This window comes from Mastigoproctus giganteus, chromosome 7 (genome assembly GCF_048544385.1).
Source record: "Mastigoproctus giganteus isolate SK-2022 chromosome 7, ASM4854438v1, whole genome shotgun sequence".
Classification (NCBI taxonomy): Eukaryota; Metazoa; Arthropoda; class Arachnida; order Uropygi; family Thelyphonidae; genus Mastigoproctus; species Mastigoproctus giganteus.
The window spans coordinates 146,126,473-146,151,333 of NC_143581.1; the positions used below are offsets into that span (position 1 = coordinate 146,126,473).

Here is a 24,861-nt window from a genome sequence, read left to right on the forward strand (position 1 = left end):
TTATTGAGCTGTTTAATGTGCCTAATGAAAATTTTAAATTTAAAATCTTCATAGTCCCTGTACAACAACAAACAGACCTTGTTCGCTGCAGCGCATGACCTCGTTGAAAACGTGAATTTGCATAATAAAACCTTTTGTGTTTCATCATTCCCTTAGGAGGCTGTTTGCCCTTACACAGAAAACAATCGAACTCGCTCGACATTTCCAGATAAAACGTTAGTCGCACTTATCACAGGTGGCAAGAAAGAACATTTTTTTACTTAAGCTTCTCCAACTCATTCAGAATAAATTTAAACGTATAACGCTGGTGACGTCATCCGAGTGCGATTATGTTTTAATGATTTCGCTGAAACGAGAATTTATCAATACTTTACGTGCCCTAATTGAATCTGTATGCGCGGCGAATATATTCGGTTGATTCATGCACACTAATACAAGTCCAAAACATTATTAACGTGATAGTTTATGAAGCAATTCCTTTGTTCGCGCATGAGAACACAAGAAAACAGTACATATTAAACAGATCGCTAACCAAACATTAGCTCGTTATCAAAAGCTTCTTTGTAACTACGAAATTAAAAAGGGGAATGTTTCATTAAGTAGTGGAGAGATCTTTTAATAAACTTCCACTCCCGCGATGGAAATCAATCTTCGTAATCCTTGACAACAAGCTTTTCGAATCCCCGAGGTTGCCACTGAATATAAGTCGCATCGCGCGCACACACACTCGCACAAAGTGAACTCCCAGACAACTGCCACTTCTTGAATATAGTGTTTCGAGAGTTATTTGTGCGTGTCGCTAGCTCCTTGTGATTTTTGCTTCGTATCCGAGATACTCGGGTACACGACTACGTGAGGCTGCTAATTTCTCTGGAGAGATTGAATCTTCCGGCGCAATTTTTCTTATTATAAGTAATGCATAAATTTTCAGCCAATTCTTCTTTCACTTACTGATGACTTTGCCTGTAAAAGCTTTCTGTTTAGAGCAGTTCATCGACTTGGATTGTACACACGCTGCTACTATAGTTTTTCATCGGAACCAAGCAAATTTTGTACACTCCCGACCGCATTTGCCATCGCTTTCAACTGCCGTTCTCTCTCCACATAAATCACGGTTACAGTTGGAGACTTGTTCTTGGAAACTAAGAAAAATTGGTGAAAAGCTCTTTCCTCTCCACTACTCGCTGAAAGGCGTGGAAAACGTGGGAGATTTTCTCTGACTTCGTTTTTCCTTCGCTCAATTGAATGTTTTTCCGTAGTTAGGAAAACCTTCAACAGAATCGCACATATTGCGCTGACTGCACTTTTGCCGAAATTTCCAACAAATAAACAAACAAACAACTGGTGTATAGACTTCATTTTTATTTTTAAAGCCATGCAATCCTTTATTCTTGCCTTTTCTATTAATTCTTATATTTTTCTTTGTTTTATTTTATATTCTTCTATTTGTATTTCTTTATATTCTTCTATTTGTATCGCTTTATATTCTTCTATTTGTATTGCTTTATATTCTTCTATTTGTATTGCTTTATATTATTACATTTATAATGATTATTATTTTATATAAGCGTAAACTGCGCATCCTGTTGCGCATTGTTTATACTTAGCTTGCGTTAAATCCTTTGACAATTATAAAACAGGCATTAATTACTTTACTTTATTCAAGACTTCATATTTATTTTTAAAGCCATCCACTTTATTCTTGCCTTTTTTATTAATTTATATTTTTTTCTTTGTTTTATTTTATATTCTTTTATTTGTGTTGCTTTATATTATTACATTTATAATGATAATTATTATTTTCTTGGATATTTTATATAAGCGTAAACTGCGCATCTTATTGCGCATTGTTTATACTTAGCTTGCATTATGTAAAGTTTGGTGATTATTTCACCAATTAATGAACGTTTTAACTATCAAAATATCCTCTTATAATTATAAAACAGATATTAATTACCTTTATTATATAATTACTTAATAATACTTAATTAAAAGCGGCTGATGTCAAAAGTAGTTATAATTATCGATAAATGAAAATATGATTATGAAGTAATTATGATCTTAAGTACTCGAAGGTAAATTTTAATTTGCGAATATTTCCGGGGAAGCATTGGTAAAAATGATCACTGCAATGCCTAATTTAAGATGACAAGAGAATTAAACCAAGGGAAAAAAACTGCGAAGCATGAGATAAACCACGGTTCAATCAGCTTAATCAAACCAGAAAAAAAAAAATCGATCTGTTAGAAAACAGTTTCCACTCGACTGGTGTTTAGCTACATTAAACACCGATTAAAACCTTACATAAGTCTGGAAACAAGTTTTTTATTTGTTACCAGAAATAAAACTAAGCGTACACGTTGGAATACTTTCATGAACAATTTTATAGCAACTCAGAAATAAGAAATTAAATGAAAAATTCTGAAAAATTTGTTTATTTACATTTATTGAGTTATCCCTGGTCCCAAAGATTCTTGAATATTCGGCAAATAGCATTCCAATTTAAATTACACGTTTGCAAAGTATACAGTATTGATGCTGGTGCCACCGAATTCTTATTGCTATTCATAGCGACAACTTTCTGAAACAGTTCTTGATCGAATGCAATGGGAATGTTATATAAAATTTAACTGGAAGAATGCTTCAAGCGGGTCTTCAATAAACATGTTGGTCAAGAAACTTGAAAGAAGCTTGCAGTGGCTCACAGTAAGAAGGATGTTTTCGGTGGAAATCGCAGAGCGAAAAGAATAGACAACACATGTTCAAGAAGCAATGATGAGAAGTCCCGCCAAGCTTGTAAAACGTCTCACAACAACTTGATTTAAAGAAAACATTGACTTACACGATTGTTACACAAGATATGAGTGTTGACGTATAAAATCCAAATGCAACAGCGACTTGGTGCACGGGACAGAGTCGACTTTTGTGGTCCATTTCTGCTTTTTTTTTGGAAGGAAAATTCTTCGAAATATTCAGTTTATAGAAGGTAAGAAGTTTACGACGAAGCATTTACGTGTACTCTGCATTTCTGGATACGTCAGCTGTTAGAATTTGCCGCACCGAAAATCCCCTTAAAGTTATGAATGGAGATGCTATAATATCCCCAGAAATTCACGCTGTGAAATGCTCTTTCAGCTTCAGGAATTATTGGTCCATAGCATCAGATGCCGATAGTTAATGTACTGAAATGATTCACTTGATTGAATCTTTCCCCAGTTGGCTGTGATTCGCGGCAGTTCATTTCTTTGGATCGTGTATTTCAATATCTGCAATAGAGACTATTCATTTATTTATACGATTTAAAACAGAATCGCCCTTTTGGGACACTGTAGATGTCTGCTTTTGCAGGTGACTGTTTCCGCTTGCACTGAATATCCGGTACTGCAAACGATTCTGCAGTGATGAATGGTTGCTTTGTTTCTGGTAATTCCCACTCAAAACATCCAGTGCAGACTTAAATCAAGAAATTGGCACAGACAATAACCCCATCCCTCACATCCATTCCGAACAAATAAGAAAACTGACTAGTCCGCACCTTTTTAGAGCATGAACGGAAACACCAAGCCAAAACACAACTGAGTGACTAATACTTTCACGAAGTCGAAGATTCAAGCAGTAAAGCCACTTAAGCAATCAGTTAAAACCTCTACATCTTAACTTTCACCGAACACAACTACAGACCAAATAGCAGCTGTTCTGAGTGAAGCTCTCTCCCTTACAGTAACTATGATACCACTACCAGCTGAACGATCAGACTACTCTTCTTAGGCTCCAGTGCTAGGCTTGATCAGTTCCAGCTCATCCAGCTTTCTTTCTGCCCACTCTACATGTCAACACCCACCCGTCGCAACCACCACCCTGCCATGGTTCAGTGATGTTTGCCAAGAATCAGCTCACTCGACGTTTTCGTAGACCACACCTTCTTCCGAGGTAACGAAAGTCAACCATTTAGCACAGAGTCATAGATCATACGAATAAAACCTTTGTTCTTTGCAGGTCATTTGGCTTCTCCCTCATCCTAGCTGTAACAGGCATCGAAGGGATTGGTATGGTATATCATTAAAACCTAGCTTGATGCTGATCTGGCCTCTATTCCATATGCCATGGACCTCCCACCAGAAACTGCATTCCAGTGAGACCACCGTCCTGTTCTTATCACATCCCATCTCCAAACGTTTGCATGAATACGAGTTTCCGGGGTAAAAAATCATGCGACCCTCTCCTGAGACTGACGAACTTAACTATTTTGTGAAAAAAACCCATAAAATTCCTCGCGTCATTCATGGGACTCGTACCCAGGCTTTTTCTATTCGTTATGCGAAGAACGGTGCTTATACGCATTGTTAGCTTCAGGGACCTTCTACCATCGGAAAGCTCGCCATATACTTAACCAGAAACATAAACGGTGCATCAGTTGTCCTCTCTAGCCATTTATAATGTTTGCTGTCTTAACGATTGGACAAATTTTTCATTTACACGTTCTGGAGAAGCAATTCAGGGCAATATCCAACTCGACCAGCTCTCGTGTGTAATAACAGTTGGTAGAATCGCCGTCCACCCCACACCGGATGGAAAAGACGTGAGTTCGAGTCCCGTCGATGACGTTAAAAATTTTTATGGAGCTTTTTCACAAAGTGGCTGAGTTGGCCGGGTTCAGGCGAGGGTAGTATGGTTTTTCTTCCCCGAAACTTGGGTTTTTCGTCCAGCAAAGAGAAAATCGACCTCAGAACATACAATTTACAGACAATACACACTGAGCAATATAGCCTTAGTCGCCGATGCTCCTAAAATCCTACTACAACAGCGAGCTTACACGAACCTATATCAACAAAAGAAACGCCTTCATTGTATTTAAAATTCTCCCTCTTCTGTAACTGCTTCAAAACCACTATCAGATCAGAAACAACGTGTTTACCTTCTTTCTTTTCTCCTGTATGACGATGGCAAAGCTACCAGTAGATGCATGTCATTTTATCAGACGGACTGCGACTGGAGTCCCCTCAGAAGGGATTCTTTCAGCGTTCCTCTTCACTGTCCTTATCTTCTGTTCGCTAAAAACAGCCCTAATCTAATCTTTTACGCTCATAATATCACAGCAGTTACCACCAACGATGACCGTTTGCGTGTCATGGGAATGATAATCTCCTTAAAATTTTTTTCTCCTTCAAATCCCTAACCGCTACATACTTAGTCTCAAATTTCGTTTTCTTCAACTCCTGGAGATGAATTCCATCCCGGGTTATGACTTTATTGAGGCGAAACCCATGTAACTGTTGTAAAACTAACATTAAAATGCAAGATCTAGATGTGGGGGCCCTTGCCATATAGTTTATTTCTATCGTGTAAATCCGGGTCTTGTACCTGTGATGAGCCGTATTGCAACATACAGATCATCTCTTACACCACGTACTATTGTTGTTGCAGTAAAATTGTAACTCAATCCGCGGTATCGCAGATTGTTGTTGAAAGTTACTGACGAAGGTTGGTTTATTTATTCTCAAACCAGCCATTTAAAACGCCTTTCAATGTAATAAAAGGGATCAATACTGAAAACTTAACAAAAGATTGCCCTTTCTGAAACCAAATTACCAGAACGAAGGGATAAGCCCTATTCATTATGTGCATGGTGTCTCACTGAGATTTCATGCGTACATCTTCAACGTCATTAATTTCGCTAATTTAGTTCCATTAAGGAAAATAAAAGTAGTAACCATACTTGCATCTATCCCTGGCATTGTTTCAGCTTTTCCCTTTTTTCTTTCTTTCTTTCTGAGTGAATTCGCTATTACCTGGCTCAGATAAACGACCGGCCTGCGTAATAAAAGGCTTTCTAATGTCCGCTCCATAATGCACAACCACTGACTATAGAATAATAAGAAGCCCATCAGGTTCTCTCTGCTGCACGAGTGCGAAGAAAATGTCATATGCTGCTTTTCAACAGTCCCATCATCCATTATCCTTGTCTTTCACCTGACAAACCTGTCCACTTTTGGAAATAATTAATCACGTTAGGTTTCTTCTTTGTCTACTTGTACGGGCTCGGGTTACTCTCGTCAAGACGCTGTGGCAAGAGAGAGAGAGAGAGAGAGTCGATACCTGTTGTCAACGAAGCAAGACCCACCTCTTTTCTCCCTTCGCCCAGGAAAAAGACCATTTTCTTGGCGAAGTGTCACCGAAGTAGAATGAAAGATAGGCTTCCGTAAGAGCGACTCATAATTTGAACGTGCATCACTTAAACGGTTCGTAGATTTCCTAATAGTGCGTGAGAGTGAAGGGGTAGGCAGGTGGTGAGCCGCGGGCAACCAGGTGTGTAGTCTCCCCAGAAAATGTAGCGTTCCTGGAAAGCGGGAGTTCTGTTAATTATTAATAGCCGACAGTTTAATGGTAGTTGTGGTGGTGGTGTAAGTTAGCCATTATTGCGATGCGCTTAGCTTAACTCTTCGCTACGTTTCGGTATCAGCTTCTTTGCAGTGACTACTGTTGGAGGTCCCTTTGGTCCTAGGGTAACTACGCTCTCTCTTGAAAATGCCCCGAAGACGTCGATGGATAAATGCGCAATTATCTCCGAAACCTTCTGTTCTCTGCGATGCCATTTCTTTTTTGTTGAATAATAAGACAGAATGCATTTCGCAGTTTTAAAATTGTTAAAAGGTTGTTCCCATTTAAGTGGTTGGTTGTAGCGTTTTAAGCGTACTGCAACTTAGGCCATATTATGCCATGTATACATAAATATCTGTAAATTGTGTGTGTTCTATGGTCGCTTTGCTGTTTGTGGGGAAAGAGAGGGTGAATACAGATGTTTTATTTCTGTTACAGACAAAGCTTGAAATGAGAACAGAATCAATTCTGTACATTATTTGGTTATATATATATATATATATATAGGGTTAAAAAAAAATGTTCTTGTTTTATACACCGGCACGACCACCAAGTCAGTGGAGTTTACAATAAATAAATCAGTACAAATGTTAATCGTATTTAGTAGTCACGAGCTTGAACCCCGGTCCACTCAAAGAGCGTGGGCTACTGCACTCGCGCCCTTGACCACTCGGCTACGTCAGGCCTATTACTTTAATGTTAAACAAAAGTAATCTAAAAATCAAAGAACCCAAATCACCCTGTCACCCCTTTGCTCTTAAAGTAGGTTGCATCTGGTGGTGATGTTCAGTTTATTCTCGTGGAGGTTTGACTGTAGCGAACGGAGTGTGCACCTTGAATCTATCCCAGAGATTTGGGGAGGTGGTCTGGCCTGAGAATATCTTGACAGTGGTTGTAATCCTTCTGAAACTGATTACATTATGTAGTCGAGGGATGGACAGCTGGTCAGCCGTTGCAGATGTTTACCACTGTGGTGGGGGAATCGGTGTTTGATTGGTAGCCCACTTTAGAAGCCAAAATTCGCATGCCAAAATTGGGTTTTAAAAAGTTGGGGTTGCAGAGGCCCATAATTCAAAAGCATAAGGGTGCTGAACACACACAGTAGATTTAATGTATTTTGTCGAAACCTTCTGGTCCTAAATATGAAGATGTTTTAGCATGTCAAAGTATAGCACTGAGGAGGCTCTCTACATGGGCGTTAAATCTTAATTTTTGACCAGGAATAATTCTCATGCCTTTGTAGATTGTAACATTTGACATTATTGTTCGTAAGAAGGGCGATAGAACGGTGGATCGCGTTTCTTGAGGGAGAGGACCATAGGCGCAGATTTCTATAGAGGACCATAGGCGCAGTCCCGGAAATCCCAGATTTTCGGGACTTCTTCAATAGTGAATAGGGTTGGAATTTTGCAGTGAGTTTTATTACATCGTTAACGATTTTTTCTGAAAAGGGGGAATCTGCAGGAGTTCAACGTTATGAATAGCCTTCCCAAAATGTTTCTTTGGCGGGCGCTCTTTTTTCACAGCTGTTCATTTTACACACGTTTGTTTAACTTTTAAATAGATGTTATGCGTTTTCTCTGTATCATTATCCTTGGCTAATTATAATTAATTATCTGTAATTGATTAATCGAGCTCCTAGTTTGTTCGTTTTTTTTTGTTTTTTTTGTGATTTTAATGCACCAAGTTGAATTTGCACAAAATTATTTCCACTCAAAACTTTTCTTCGAACATTCTGCTTAATAAGAGCGAAGTTAACTTAAATGCGTGAAAACCTTTGTTTAAAGTCATGAGAGAAATCATTCTTAATAAAAGTAAACACGAGCAAACAGAAGTTTTGAGTACCTTAGGAGCTTCGGGAATTTGCCAATAAATCTCGCTAATTTCTACACGGTAGCGAGGTAAGTACTTTTGAATTTGGCTAAAATGCAAGCCGTGTAGCAAAAGTGCACGTGCCCCCTTGGCTAACGTGCTACCAGTTTTATTGTAACAGTCCAACAGTGGCAAGCTCGATCATAGGTTCGTGGATGGAACACTCGAACATGCGCGAGAGGATGAGTTTCCTACCATGGAGAGAATAATTCGATCTTATTACACAGTTCTTAGTGATGGCATCCACTTATGTGGTTTTAAGACAAACAGTTCATGCGTAAAGCGCAATAACCATCCCTGCCACTGATTTAATACCTAATTCTGTCTTTGAAATGAATCCATTCAAATCGAAATACAGAATTATAAATATACAGAATTTATTTATTTCTAGTGAGATGAGGAAGATTGCAATCCTTCCCCTCTCTGTTTCTTGGTGCAACAACTTTTTTAGACTTGGACGAGCACATCAGCTCAACCAGGTGATTGTTCTGACTCGTATTACCCATCCAACGAAACCATCCAGCAACATGTACGCAAATAGACCACTGAATCAGCAGACCGAGAATCCCAGAACAGTAATTGACCGGAATATGAGAACACGCAGTGACAACTGTGACAGTTAGATGCAACTTATGATAAACTATTTTAGTGTTTACCTACAGAGTTACCACGTCATATTCACTGAGCGGTGTAGACTCAAGAGGCATTATGATTACGGCAAAATATACATAGCCTGCCACATTTAACACGAGCGCAAATTTCTAGTCGCGATGGTTGTCATTCACTCCTAGTTAATATTGTATAAAATTGTAGATGAGTGCCCAGACTCTCCCTCGAAAAAAATCGACTGTTTCTTGTCTTCTGAAGTTGTCATGGAGTATTTTTAAATTTGGATATTCTGAAAAGTTGCTTGAAAAAGTTAAACTAAATCATTCATAACCTTTCAAACCTTTTCATTCCTTGGCTTGCTACGCCATCTTTTTTGTAAAAAGGTTTCCGAGTGTCCTGTTTACCCACCGGAATTCAATATTAAGCAACTTTTTGAGTCGAGTATACGATGGAAGAAGACCAAACTACTGACTGGTAAAGGGGGCAACCGAGCAGATACATTTAAAGACTTACTCCATCACGAGAGTTGGATGATAAACACCAGTAAGTTCCTGTTTTTCAATTCGGAGAGCTGCAGGGGTCTTTTTTTTTGGTGTTTGCCAAGTCGTACGAGAAAGTGAGTGAGTAACCCAGATAGCTCCTCTAGATGAGGATTGACTCTGTTGACAGAAATGCCATTCAGGAGTTTGTTTTCTTCTTTTTTGTTCACAAACGCATCTGGGCGTACATACTGAGATTTAATTCCAAGCCAGTTACTTTTAGGTATATCATAAGACCCGAAATCTGGCATGTGGAAGCCTGAGATATTTACAGCTTCTTGGCTCTCTTGTGAGGGGACGAACATCTTGAGGTTATCTGCATGGGAAATAAAGTTCATATGTAGCAACATGGAAGGGTCAAGAATTGCCGCAACAAGGGATGTAGACAGAACACCTCCTTGGGGGGTACGCCGCTATTTTTGGAATTGAAGTAACTGTTATTATGCATCACGAGTATTTACCTTCCAGTTGTCTTAAAAAGCTTGAATATGGGGATCGTACGTAATTCAGAAGTAATTCTCGAGAATTATAAGTAGAGAATTTATGGACAGTCTATCATTTGCTGCTTTGATGCTCGAGAAAAGTAATATCGATTTTTCCTCTATGGAACATTGAGGTATTGGAGGTCTATTGGAATTTATAAGGTCTGGAGGATGTTTCTGGTTGTTGGTCTATTTTTTTGTAATGGACTGTTAGTAGCTGGGTTGTAACATTCGTTTATCTGCTTCAGGATGGTTCTCTCAAATATTTTTAGCGCACTGCATTCGATGGAAATCAACCTGTATTCTTTATTTGGTTTTTCCTGTTGTTCTTTGGTATTCTGTATCTAGATTGAAAGTGTAGTTGCAGATAGATGCATGAATCCTGTTGAAGGCGAGAAGAGGTGGATCTATTATGAATGAACTGCAGATTTGACAAGATCCTGTTTTGTCAGACTGATAGAGAAAAACGAAGTTATTAGTTATTGGGATAAAATCTTTGTTTAAAAGAGTTCACAGCTGTTCAGTTTATCCATAAACTATTAGGGATCCCCTTCCACTGGAACAGAGTACAGCCTTCATTAAAACAACCATCTTTTTTTTTTATTTTACTTATATTCGTATCTTATACATCGATAATTCCAAGGAATTAGAAATATTTTATGCGAATGGAATAGATGAACACTTCCATTCATTGTAGAGTCAATTAATGTATCTCAATATTAATTTGAAATATAGGAGAAGGGAAAAAATTATCGTAACTTGTCCATCCTTAGGTCACGATTATAATCAGACCTTCCCCCATCATTTCGTAATCCGACAAGACAGGGTATGCATTTCAGCGCAACCCGCTGTTTCGAGTCTGGTCGACGACCTGTAGGGAGAAGTTAGAAATCATTAAAGGGTATGGAGGGGGGGGGGACAGAAAACACTACGCACCAGATCGATTGTAACAGGAAAGTTTGAAGAGCGGTGATCTCGTGAGCACGCAGGTTATCTTCACAAGTCAACTCACGGCAGTTTATTGGCACTGCCAAATAAGTGGTGTGTTGTCTCGGTAGAGCTCACGATCATTATCAAGTCAGCATAAAAGAAGAGAACTGTCTCAGTTCTGAATGCTCGCTGTACGAAGTTCTATCGCTTACTTCGACTGGAACTGTCACGGTTTGAATGAAATCGCTGATCCGGATAGTTGTGATTCCAGTTTAAATTACAGTCGTCTGCACTTCCTAGCAATGTTTTTGTATTTGCACTTTTTAATGAAGATCCTTCATTCCTTAAGGACATATTAACAATAGCTCTACACCCAACTGTAGAACGTGTAGTCGCTGGCAATGACAACAACAAAAAGCACGCTGGGACTTGGTTCTTGTAAAAAAAAAAAAAGTAAACAAACGGTGGAAAATTGGTGGCAATTTCCTTATATCAAAACCTCTGAACCGATGTGTGCTTATGTGTCATTGAAAAAACAGCGGTTATCTCTCTCCCTATTAAGGAACACGAAAATAGTTAGAAGCCTGTGTCTGCAGTCTGAATTACTTCGGCTACACTTCCATTGCCCAGACGGTAACTCTACATTATCCAGTCCTCTTGTTCTATATAAATACCGCATTTGATTGGCAGCTTGACTCACAGTAGTGGTTTGGCAACTTGCCAGAGACCAACTCTATTAGCGGAGATTGAGATTACTGTATTTCGGAGTGCAACTATTACAGAGATTAAAAAACTCCCCGGCCTCCTACGCTTTGGATAGTGCGCTGCACAACAAATAAAAGCAAAAGAAAAAAGCGGAGGCTATTTGCGTTATTGGACAAAAGTGGGGTTGTCAAGCTCCTTGCACTGTATCTTCAGGAAGGACGGTACATCCTCTTTTCCGCTAAATGGACTTAGGTGAAAACAGCTGACAGAGTTTTCCATTTCCGTTATTTTTTCTTTTGCCTTCTTCCATTTTTTCTCTCTGTTTCATCCACTGATAACTAAGTCCGTGGGCTTTATTATAGGCCATTTTAATTCCACGTTCACAGGAAGACTCAGCAGGGACATTCGGGCCCATCACCTCCGTCGTCGAGCGCAGTCCGGAAGCTTCGTAACATGCTAGTTGCCACTGATGTCATCAGAGAACTGACAAACTAATACCTCTCAAGATGGGGAGCTTTAAGTTTCTTGACAGCATTCCCGGTCCACTGTGGCGACAGAATTTGGGGAGGGGATTCAGGTTATGGGGGAAGGGAGTAGGGCAAGTGGGGTGAAAACTACCAGGTGACAAAATATAAGAAACTCGAGGGTGGAGTGGATCATCCCGCATAGGTATGATATCCATGCGCGTGGTTATGTGGTAATATGAGCTGGGTTAGAAAATTGCTTTTCCAATTTTTAATCGGTGTGTGTGTGTTTATACATATATATAAATGGAATTAAATAAAATGTGCCCCAAGAAAGCAAGAGGTCTGAAAGCCTCTCCTCAAAAGGGCCATCATAGAAAAATAAAAAAACTTGATAGTTAGAACAAGAAAGAAAATGAAGAAGAAGAGGTAAAAAAAGAAATATAAATTCCATAACGCGCAATGCAGAAGGCAGGCGCAATATAGATCCCAGTGTCCAAAACAATCAGCCATCAGTATCAGCATGAAGACAGCAAAATAGAAAATGAAGAAAGAGAATTAAAATGATGGAGTTAGAATATGTTATAATCGCTGTTCTGTGTGGACAGTGGTGATTCTAATATTCTGTGGAAGACAACACGGGCGTACCTTCAGGCACAGTATCAGAGGCAGAAAAAGACATCAGTAATTCACGTTGTCTAGAAAAGGACGTTGTCAGCGAAGGTTTGTAATTAAGTGAAGCCATCTCTGGATTGTGCAAGTTCAGCTTCGTGGCCAGAGAGTAGAAATTGCAGGCGGCAGCCAGATGATGACAAAGGTCTTCGTAGTAGCGAGAGTGATACAGGACACGTTCCCCGCCTTCAACTTCAAGTTATCCACAGAGACAGAGTGAAGTATCAGAAAGGTGGAAGGAAGCTTGGCCCGCATGGGGCATGTTCAGTGAGAATAAAAAGAGTGTACAGACTAGGTGAAAACCATTTTGCACACAGCACTGTAAAATAAAAGGAACGTAAGGAATGAATTTGAAGGTAAGAACCTTCAAATTCATTGTTGAAGTAGTAGGTCCCAGCAATCCAAACCTTCAAGGTATTTAGTTGCTGAACTTTGCTGCCCACATCTTTTAAGCAGTTCCTTGATGGGATAATTCTTAGCGCTCTTCACCATTCTAATCACTCTTCTTGGCATCTTCTCTAGAAGTTCTACATCTTTCTTTAAATGTTCTAAGTGGTCTTACCTTCGTGTTATAAGTGGATAAGATGGACAGAGATGGATAAGGACCTTCTCGCTATGGAAAATTCGAACGAATCATAGAATATCATGTGCCCTTCTTTTACACTGCATGTTGGGCTTCATGTCTTTCTGTATCATAATCCCCAACAGTTGGATTGCTGTAAAGTAGGATGCATTGAAATTAGAGCGTTGCAACTAGTTTTCTTTTTAATAATTGGATAGTTCTTATTTATCACTCGAAGCATTTCTGACCTTAACACAGAGGAGTGTGATCGCTTTCCTGCAAACCACTCTACAATCAGAATTTACTATTTCCAGAGTACAGTTGCAGCCGGAATCTAATCTCATTAGAGGAAAAGTTATTGTATGCTTGTTTTAATTTAAATTAACTGGAACAATATTACCATTTGTTGTAAAACGCTTATAATCGAATTTTGATGATGAATTGCAGAGAACCAACTCGCCAGTGAAAGATGGATTCTTAGCTAGGTTGGAGTAATGTCGCGCATGACTGGAGGAACTCTGTACTTGGAAAGCGGGTACTTATTTTATATTCAGGCCAAACAAACGGGGTTTCCTGCAGGTTACTGGTTTCACATCTCACAAGACGACAAGCCGAACTTCAGAACATACAGCTTACAAGCGCAATACCCTTATGCGTCTAGACATACGAATAATTTGCCTTTACTTTAATCTGAACATCCAAACTGCCTCAGGGCCGACCTTAATTAGAATATTAACCAAACTTGCAACTACTTTAAGTGGTTCTGCTCTCTCCAAAGTATGAAGTTTATTATGATTTATGAGTGAGTTGCTGTCGTACAAATGGATGGTCGCTGAACTCATTTCGCCATTCTTTGCCGTGCGGCGTATCGCTGATCATTCTTACAACCGTGATTAACATCGCTAGCTGTTCTTCAGCCGGGCACTTCGCAGCTAAGTAATTCTCGTGCTGAATGCTGCATACGCAAGTGGGTGAAACGCAGCTTCTCAAAACCGAGACGAATTCTATTTGCATGTTACAACAGCAATCTATCATCGCGCGCGTGTGTTCTTCGAGGGTTCATTTACAGGGGTGTCCGATGTCCGGCCACTGCCTTGATTCAAAATTAATCGTCCGAGGACCGAGTTGCTAACAATCCCAAACCCGCTGAACGAAGTACCCACGACGTCTCAGCGGATGTAATCTCTCGGTTTCCGTAATGTCCGCATACGCGACAAAATGAGAATGGGGGAGGAAGAGAGGAACGGAAGGGGTTAAGGAAGAGAGAGAGAAACGGACACATTAATTCGGACTACGGAAATGTCCGCAAATAGACGTCGCTTGACAGATGCGATTTATTGCCGAAAATGCCGCCATCTGGCAAGCTTTCGTTTCGCCCTCTTGGCATGTAAATTGATGCATTGTCTCGCACGGCACGTACGCGAACAGCCCAACAACAATCCCAATTAGTCACGTACGCTTCACAGTGACTAAATTCGTAGATTTGGTGCACCGTGACCCTCCCCTCTTTGAAAGGCTCCAATTTATTAGGTCATCGTGTCAAGCTGTCTTTGTCGACTCAGTAAGTTAGCGATGCTCGTCCTTTCCGTCACCAAAAGTGACTTTGCCGTGCTGATCAGCTAACGTAAAATTAACTGGCCGCCGAGAGGTTAGCAAACTAATTAACTAACTTGTATGGAAGTTATTTAGTAAAACAGAGTTGATTAGCTTGTATGGAAGTTATTTAGTTAAAAAAAGAAAGTTAATTAGCTCGTATCGTATGCAAGGTCACGCAGTACAACTCTGCTACATTCCCTCCTTCTGTCTTAATGAAAACGAGGTTACTGTTCAATGTCACTTAAGTGACGTGTTAATGGTTTTAAATGTGTGTCCCTGTGCAGCGCAAAACCTTGCATTCCTTCTGATGTTCATAAGTAGCTTCGATCGCAAATGTTCTCTTAAATGTAAATCAAGGCCTAATAAATACAGCTATGAAATTTTGCTGTCTTTTCAGTATGTTCTGAATTCCGTTGGTGTCAAATTAAACATCGAGTGTTGGCTTTGCATTATCAACACCTAGCCAGTATCTCGTTCAGCCACCTTTTTCAAGCAATAAGGCCCGTACACGTAAGTCTTGCCATGCACTCCACAAGGTCTTGCAGGATGTCCTTTTGTAGTGTTACCCGTCCGTTGTACAATGTGTTCAGTAAAGCTCGCACATTGTCAGGTGGATGGTCGTAGCATTAATATCCTTTTCCAGTAGGTCCTAAACATGCTTGGGTAATCGGCTTGTTGGGTGGCTATGGGAGGAATGAGAATTCATTTTCATATTTCTGAAACCAGTTAGCAACCTTCCAGGCCTTGTGGCATGGCGCGTTGCCTTGTTGGCAAACGCCAAAGTTGTCTGGATACACTGTCGTTCTGAATGGGTGGCGACGATAGAAATGTAGGCGTCGAGCCGTTGATTAACAGTGATCAGAAAGCCAAGAACATACGACGAAAACACTCCCAAAACTATAACACTACCACCACCTCCAGCCTGCCGAACACCAATGGTGCATTCTTGTTCCGTGGCCTCATGTTGCGAAACAGGATTCATCAGAAAGTCCAGTGTTGGTGCTCATGCAAGGAACAGTTTATTTTTTCTCGCAATGAGCAGGGATGCCCGTGACGGCATACAACTATCATGGTATACGAGATAAGGTATAAGGTATAAGGTATGTTAGTGTCTAACGGCTCCTGGGATTTCTCCCATCTCCGCGGGTGTACATTGTATCGGGGCCAGAGATTTGAAGTGTGTGGGGGTCATGTGCTGTATATTGTGTTGTGCCCTTTGTTCCTCCGGTCTATTAGCCGCCGAGCCCCTAGTGGGACCCGACGTTACCACACCATGCCACGGGGAGGCTGACCGGGTGTACCACTGTAGCTAGAGTACTCTGGCGGGTCCTGCCACCTACTTTCCTGGGATTTCAGTGGCTAGGACCAGATTTAAGAATGAGATGATCGCTGTTTCTTGAGCAACGGTTGTAATTTTAACAGAGCGTAGGGTTGTTCGCTGATAACTTGTTCTAGGGCCAAATAGGTCGGGCAGTAATTTTGATGTTTTTAGATTTAGACCTGTGGGGGCATGAGTGTGTGTGTATATAAAAATATATATACACACACACCCACACACAAATATATATATATATATATAAACTAAAAAAAAAAAAAAAAAAAAAAACGTTGTGCAAGAGAAAAGTAAGGGAGGAAGGCAAAAAGACTGGAGGGTAGGAAACAGAAGAAAGGGGCCAATAGGGAAGATGGCCCCTGATGACAGTGTGGCATGCCCAACGCCTCACCAGAGAGAAGAGTGGGGTGGCGGGTGGACGAAAACCACCTCCCCACAAAAAAAAAATAAATAAAAATAAAAAATAATAATAAATAAAAAAAAAAAAAAAAAATCATTCTGTAAGAGAAAAATAGGGGGGGGGGAGTAAAGAACGGATGGCAGGAAACAGAAGAAAGCCGGAAAAAAAAAAAAAAAAAAAAAAAATCATTCTGTAAGAGAAAAATAGGGGGGGGGAGTAAAGAACGGATGGCAGGAAACAGAAGAAAGCCAGAAAAAAAAAAAAAAAAAAAAAATGAGAGAGAGATATACCCCGCAAGTTCAGGGTAGGTACAGCTATCACGGCCAGTCAGTTGGAGCCGACAACTTGCTGGAAATCCAGCAGTGTGAGTGCTGCTATGGTGGATGGGTCATGTTCAGTAAGGTCTAGTTCAGGTGCCGTCATCGGGACTCCATTTGGTGAGTCTTTGTCGCATCCAGACTGAAGGCTGGTCCAGTAGTCCATCAGAACGAACAGTGGGGGTGGTCAAAACCGGGAGTCCAAGATTAATGGTCAAGTCCAGGGATCGATGCTAGGCCTCTTCTTGATGAGATGTGTCACGTCTGGTCGAGAAAAGTTTGTCCAGGAATCAATGATGAGGAATTTGTCAAAGTATGTGTGGACCCTGCCTTTGATTGCACTGCTGGTCAAGTCTTGTGCAAGTTGGTCCAAGGCATTAGCATTCATGGCTCAATGATGAATAGCAACAATTGGCAGTCATAGTTGTTATGACCTATTGATTCGGATACTAAGGTGGTGGTAGTGCTTTCTGCCTGGTAAATAAGTCCATTGCAAATTGAGTCAGAGCTCGGTAAGTTTCTTCATTCTGTAGGGTGAGGTGTTCTTGATTTTGGTAGTTGAAGCGTAGTTTTGTTATTAGGATCCTCCTGAAGTCCTCGTAGATTTCACAGCTGTGGGCAAGGTGCTCCCACGTCTGATCCTCTCCACAGTGGCAGCGGGGTGAGTCTGAAATTCTGAAGTCATGTAGTTTTTTCTGGAAGGAGCCATGTCCAGTGAGGAGGTAGGTAGCATAGAGTCCTGGTGAAAACCAGACAGGTGTGAGGGGGTAGAAGGCCCTGACATCAGGGAGGAATCTTTTGGTGACAGCGCCTTTAGTTGATGTCTGCCATCTTTCTTGCCAGGTGTCTGTTAGATGTTCATTAAGTCTCATCTTTTCAGCGTTTCTATTATTTGCTGGGTCAGTGGTGAAACCTGCACAAGTAACTGCTCTTCCTTTGGCTATTTGGTAGAGCAACCCATGACGAACAATCTCCAGGTCCAGTGGAAGAGATCCAGTGAGGACCTGTAGCGCATGGGTGCTGACAGTGCGACAAGCACGCGAGGACAGAAGGAGAAGAGAGCGCTGGATAGTTCCTAGGCGCGATCTGTTTACTACGGTATTGGCCTTCTTGTACCAGACTCCAGAAGCATAGGTGATAACCGGGATGAAAACTGCCTTATAGAAGAGTGACAGCGTTCTCTTCTTTAAGCCCCAGTCCTTCCGGGCAACTCTTGAGACTTGGGCAGCATACTTCCTGATCTTAATCCTGAGTTGGTCTAGATGAGGAGTGAAGGAAAGGTTTTTGTCTAAGATCAAACCTAGATATTTAAGCTCTGTTTTTAGTTTTACTGTAACACCATTGACCTTGATTTGGGGTGGTCTTCTCAAATCAAGGGTGCCTTTTAGTAGGATCGAATTGGTTTTCTCTGGGGAGATCTTTAGGTTGTTATGCTCTGCCCAAGCTTGAAGGGTGGAGATGGCCTGGTTGGCAGTTGCTTCTAGTTGGGTTCTGTTATTGGCAGAAAAGAGCATGACCAGGTCATCTGCATAGGCCTGGGTTTATACATTGTTGAGTTTGGTGTTCAGGAAATCATCCAGCACCAGATTCCAGAGGAGAGGCCCCAGGACAGATCCCTGAGGGCATCCCCTGAAGACTGGTCTGGAGACACTGCAGTGGGGAGCAGACACGACAACTCGCCGGTCCTGGAGATAGGTCTTGATGCATCTATATAAGTTTTCTGGGACATGCGCTCTTCGGAGTCTGCCCAGGACGCTGGGCCACCAGAGGGAATCGAAGGCACCAGCAAAGTCAAAGGAGATTAGTAGAAAGTATTTGGAGTTGCAGTTGGTAGCAGCTTCAATGATTGTTTCCAGTGCATCAATCGTGGAGCGTCCTTTCCGGAAACCGTACTGCTTAGGTGAGGAGAGACCAGCGTCATTGTAGTGGGCTTCTATTCGATGGGAGATCATCCTTTCGAGAAGTTTGCTGAAGACTGGCAGCAGTGCAATGGGCCGGTAAGATTGTGGCAGATCATGTTGTTTGGTTGCATTCTTCAATATAAGTCTAAGGATTGCAGTCCTCCATTGTGTGGGGAAGAATCCTTGGTGGAGACAGTGGTTTAACAGGTTGAGTATTGTAGTGGGAATAAGTTCAATGGCCTTCTGGACGATTTCTGGATCGAGCATGTCTCTGCCCGGAGCCTTCTTGTTTCTGATTCTAGATGCAGCTAAGTTGAGCTCGGTTGTGGTGAAGGGTTCTTCAATTGCAGTTGTGTGATATGTTTCATTTTCCATGCAGAGCTGTAGCTGTTCCGGTGTGTGTGGGTCAGCAGGCTGCTGAAATGTAGCGTCTAAAATATTATTGATAGTATCTTGCCACGATCTGGTATACAGTCCGTTCGGTAATTTTGTGGTTGATACGACCTCGCCTCTGGGAAGCTTGTTAGTGGTCACTTTGTACACAATCCCCCAGGGATCGGCGTTCCCTTCAGTGCTTACCAGGGCTTCCCATGAGCGCCTTTTGCGCTGTTTTATTGTTGTGGTATACTGGTTCCTGGTCACTCGATATTGCTGCAGTAAAGCCTCTGTTTCTTCTGGAGGCCATGTTCTTCTTGCACGTTGATAGCGTTTTCGTCGGTAAATGACTTCGCGTCTAAGAGCCTGGAGTTCAGGTGACCACCAGGGGACAGCACCAGGTGTGAATCTCTTCTTTTTGATAGCCTTGTTTGCAGCATTACTGACGAGCTGTGTAATTGCACATTGATGCTGGTCTGGGCTGAGGCCGCTAGGATTGAAGCGGCTGGCTGCACTGGTCAATTCCTCCTTAAAAAGGTTCCAGTCAGCCTTATTCAGGGCATATCTTCTTTGTTGAGTTCGGTTGGTTGGTTGTGTGACTAGTGAACGGTGTAGTTGGAAGGTTAGTACCCTGTGGTCAGAGGTGGTCCAGTCCTCACGGACTGTCCAGGAAGCAAGGTGCTGAGCAATGGAGCTTGAGGCTAAGGTGATATCTATTGTAGCTTCCCACAGGGTACTGGAGAAGCCAGGCGCATAGTCCATGTGAATATTGGTTCTGCTGTTCATACGGTGTACTGGATGGTTAACTGGGCCAGTGTGCTACTTCGCTGCTGTGTTAGGAGACAAGACACACCATGCTCACCACGGCATGAATCCCACACGTGGCTAACCCACGTGTGACCTTTATCAGGCTGCTCAACCGCTAAAGCCAGTCACGGTGTATTCTTCACACCACAAGACAGAACACTTAACCATATTGGCTGTTTTCGAGGTACTGGTACATGCGCGTTTTTCCCCACAGTCATTCCACCTTCAACGTGGAAAAGATCTCGACGCCGACCCATTCTTCCTCACAGACACTCAAAAACTGATCGCCACGTGCAACAATCTTATATCAGCTCCCGACTTTGAGCGTCACACACCAATCCATTCCTAGAAGGGGATGTTGCTAAATGCAAAACGAAAGGGTTAAGGAGTATACAATTCGAAAAAGGTTGAAGTACGTGGCTGAAAATAACGTTGAAAATCACTTTTGTGCAGATCTACTTCACCCGACACTTTTAACACGTATCTCAATATTTGTGTTAAACGAATTTGCTCCTCAGCTCTTATAATAAATATTATGCTTGATAAAAAGAGTCCTTCGGGAAACGTTTTGTGAGCTCGTTTCTATTCAACCATAGAAAATGAAAGCCGCAACCTCGCAAAATATTCATTAAACAAATACTTCATAAGATGTTAACTCCATTAAGGAAATGAGTTAATCTGTCCTCGAGGAAACCCTTCACTAAAATTCCACCTATAAAGTAATCAGAACTCTGGCAAAGAAATAAAACACACCAGTTTAATGCACTTTACCTTTAATCTTGTAAAGTGTATAGCGTCTGCTTCCTTTCCATTAGCTATTCGTTAATGGAGAGAAGTGCAGCTTCCGAAACACACTTGTAAAGTGTAAGCTACGTGAATGACTTTTAAAACTCTTCGATATAATTTCATAGATTTAATTTAATTATTACGAACTCCGAAAAAGTGTGAATGAATGAAAAAGTTTTCACATCATCTATCCGAAGTATTTCCTCCGAGTAAACCTTGGCCGGTAATACTTGAGTTATACGTTTCTCCAATCGCGAGTTCGAACCTTCACTACGCCATAAATACTTCTTATTGTCATAAATGACAGACAACCATTTGACGTACAACAAGGCGTTCTCCTTCTTTTCAGTGACTAGAATTAGGGAACAAATCCTAACTCTTCGAGGACTGTGGTCTGGCCACAGATTCCGAAGAATTGGTGCAGTACAGTAGGGATAAAACTGCTTGGGAATAATGTCTAAAGATACCTTATCTATTGTAATCACTGATGAGGATATCCTTAGAGGATGTTACTTTATTAAAACAAGATATAGATGTTACGCGATTTTAAATTAAAATTTCTAGACTTTAAAATACATCAAATATGGCTGCTCAAACAGGATCTGTGAAAGGAGAAGCATAATGTCATCAATTTTGAATGGCTGTCCAAATTTCGTAGCCTGTAGCGCCCCCTGACGGGAAAGTGCTGAGTTGAGTGCTAATTACTCAAGATAAATGACGCCAAAGGAAGCCCGATGAAGGTTCAAGGTTATAATACACCACGATCGCTCACTCCGAACTTCAATTTGTCAGATACGGCGAGTCGTAACGGATAACCGATCAGTAGACCCGACTAATCCCTGCGCGAAGTCTCATGGAACGGCAAATGAAATTACTATATATAGACACTTTAAATCCGTCTTAATTTCTTCAACTTTAACTCCGTCTAATGATATTATCAAGAATGGCTAGAAGTACTGTACATAACGATGAAAGTCATTTGCCCGCCGCCAGTTCGCTACTGCTGTGCGCTCGGAATAAGCCATTATTCATTTTGCCGTAACGCAGTTATAATTACAGCCAACTGAGACAGCTGAATAAACGGAATGGGATTTTTAAAATTCATTAAACCATCAAACGAGTGATGTTAAAACTGAAGAAAATACTGGTTGTATTCATTAGGCTGTGCTGGTTTTTGAATTCAAAGAGGATGTATTGATCCAAGGAAAGCGTTAACCTTGTCATCAGGTCGTGCCGCCAAGACAAGTTCTTTTCTTTCTCCAGCGTGTCATTTATCGATCTCCACCCCCCCCATCCCCCACAGAAAAAGAAGAGAAAGAGAGAAAAAAACGGTGTGTTTCCAGTACCAGTTAAATTGACTGAGATAAAGCGAATACTGCACTGTTACTAAATAGGTTGGAGATGCTTATCGAGTTACTGTTGCGTAAAATATTATCCATTCAGAAAAACAACGCATTGCACTGATCATTGTAAAGTACAGCAATTTCGGTGTTTCTTGTTGCTCGATTGGAGTCTAAGAATAATCCTCGAACTAACGGATATAAGTCTTCATGCCAATCAGTCACGCTACGATCGGGGAATGGAAAGGAAATGCCCACGGTTACCATCTGGCGATTTATCATGAAAAATTATCTTCCTTGTAAATAAAATAAAAGAAAAAATCGAAACACCAGAAACATTATATTATGATTATACATAATCAACAAAATGCGCACTTTGAGATTGGTTATATCGTCTGATGGTCGTAAATATAACTCTTGGGGCTTGAAGACAATAGCGTGTCATCAGAGAATTGAGCCCATGCAGTCGGACATGTAAGAAATCATTTTTCTTTAAGGTCAATGCGCTGACTTCTGTTTGTGTGTTGGAGTAAAAAGAGAGTTCTCGTCTTTTGTACGAGATTATCAAGGTTGGGACAAAACAGTCCTTTTATTCGGTTCTCAGATCGAAGCCAGCTTCCAACAACAGAGGAAACCATTTATGAGGTTCTCGCTTATCGCGACTGAGTTAGTTGGGCTCAGAGGGAAGAAGCCTACGATGTTTTCGTATTGGTTTTCTTTAATAGTTGGAGCCTTGCGTGACCGAGTGCAGTAGTACACGCGTTTTACTTGCCGATAGTTAAAACACCTATGACTTCTAAATACCGTAATGACTGTATTAATTGCAAACTCCTCGTATGCGGTCCAGCCGAGTATAAGCAGAACTTCTTTTTATTTTACACCATTAATGTCTAATTAGTCAGATTTTATTCACTAGAGACAATGCTTATTATGTAACGTACCCTATTTTCTTTATTAACTTTAACCATCTTTAGAAGATAGATGTTTTAATTGAGATTTGGTTTAATTAAGACATGGGAAATGAATATTATGCAGACATTATTTTCAACCCTTAGACCTAACTAGGCCTCTTATTTCTCAATGTTTTTAAATAAATCTATGGAAAAGTAAAACTTAAATGTTATTCATTTTTTTTTCTTTTCCAGATTTGTTTCCCTTTCGCCAAACAAAGCTTCCTGATATTTCAAGGAACTTCTGATCAAGGACCCAAGGTAAGGGACTTTGAAATAGTCTAATTATCAATCGTGCGAATTCCTACGGACATGCAGTATCTCAAATAAGCATATGCGAATTGAACATGCTGTTTAAACTCCAGTACGACCGTATAGGTCAGTGGAATTTAAAACTACTTATTGAACAAGGCTGTTATCCTTAACCACATTTACCGGCCACGTGAAATCGAACAGCAGCCAACTCAAACTTGTGTACTACTATACTTTCGCATTGACCATTCTGCTACAGCACATCAGATTAATATTAACTGGTTAATTTACAGCTATATTTCTTTCTTTTTTTCAACAGTTACTTTCTAATACTTTTAAAGTTATCAACTTTTTAAATGCCTTTTGATAATGCAAGTTCTATAAGCACCCACGTATTCTCTTCATCTCTCTCCCTCATCAGGAGAATGTTCGTCATCGAGCAGATAATGCCATAGGATTTTAAATCGCTCTTGGACCATCTTTACGCAATTAAGAAAATGACAGAAACTTAAATATGACATCCTGCAACCTATTTTAGACAAATTCTTTCTCCAAACGAATACTGTTTACATACAAACCGCTCAAATGATGTGACAAAAAAAGCTTACATATTTCTGCCTTTTTTTTGTTTTAGCTGTTGACACTTTGATGTGTAATTACCGATCGATTTTAATTATCTGTCTCATTACTGTATTCTTAAGCTGTTTATATAATGCGTAAACTAATCTTAAATAATGTTTACAAGCCGTGTGTATTCGTTTAAAAAAAATGCTATAATTGATAGCTACCTTTCCAAAAATAGCCCAACCCTTGCAGCATCCGTCTGATTACAATTTATCTCGGTAATTGAACGTAACCAGGGAAGCAGCTAAACAAAGATCGCATAGGAAACATCGATCAAAATCCACTCTCGTGTCTTTACAAATATATGCACCGTCATGTGCCCCACGTATTTGCAAATACAAGCGGAGAAATGAGGAGATACACGAGTACTTGAGAATGCCCAATATCAGTTGCATATTGAAAAAATTACTGATTCAGCGATTCCACTCCAGTTTAAAAACAAACACGTACGTCGAGGGGTTGAAGGCCAGAAAAAGTTATTTGCAATAAATAATTCGCCTCGCGTTCCTAGAAATGCCTTTTAAGTGCTTTTCTTTGCTCTTTGCAGTAATGGATCAACTTTGAATTTCAGATTTAGCCCAGATGAGAAATGGAATACACGATAAGTTATTTTAAAAAAGTGGATATCGCATTCGGCGAGTTTTAAGAGAAATGAAAGCGATGATGGTATTAGTCGAAGCCAATCCAGATATGAAACTCCGAAATATGACTCCGTTAGCACGATTTTCTCGAATAGACGGTAACATTTCAGTTGTACCTTGTCATTTGCGATTTACTGATCTCATTCTATAACATTAACGATGTCAGGCTTTTTTTAAGATGCATAATATCGAAAAAAACTATTACGGCGCCATTTTATGTCTGGTTTCATTATTGCTTAAATATGCTCTGATTTAATTTGATAACAAAATTCCCAGGTGGCGCGCTTGTTGTTGCTATAACGACATAAACGAAAGCGTCATTGTTA

General features: G+C 40.6%; 1 long non-coding RNA gene across 1 annotated transcript in view; it reads left to right on the forward strand.

The window, feature by feature from the left end:
* Window positions 1–24,861, forward strand: part of LOC150083248 (uncharacterized) — a 120,372-nt gene that overhangs the window by 25,680 nt on the left and 69,831 nt on the right. The window contains exon 2 of the long non-coding RNA XR_016547196.1: window positions 23,214–23,279. This is a non-coding gene — a long non-coding RNA (uncharacterized LOC150083248). The remainder of the gene's footprint in view (window positions 1–23,213; window positions 23,280–24,861) is intronic.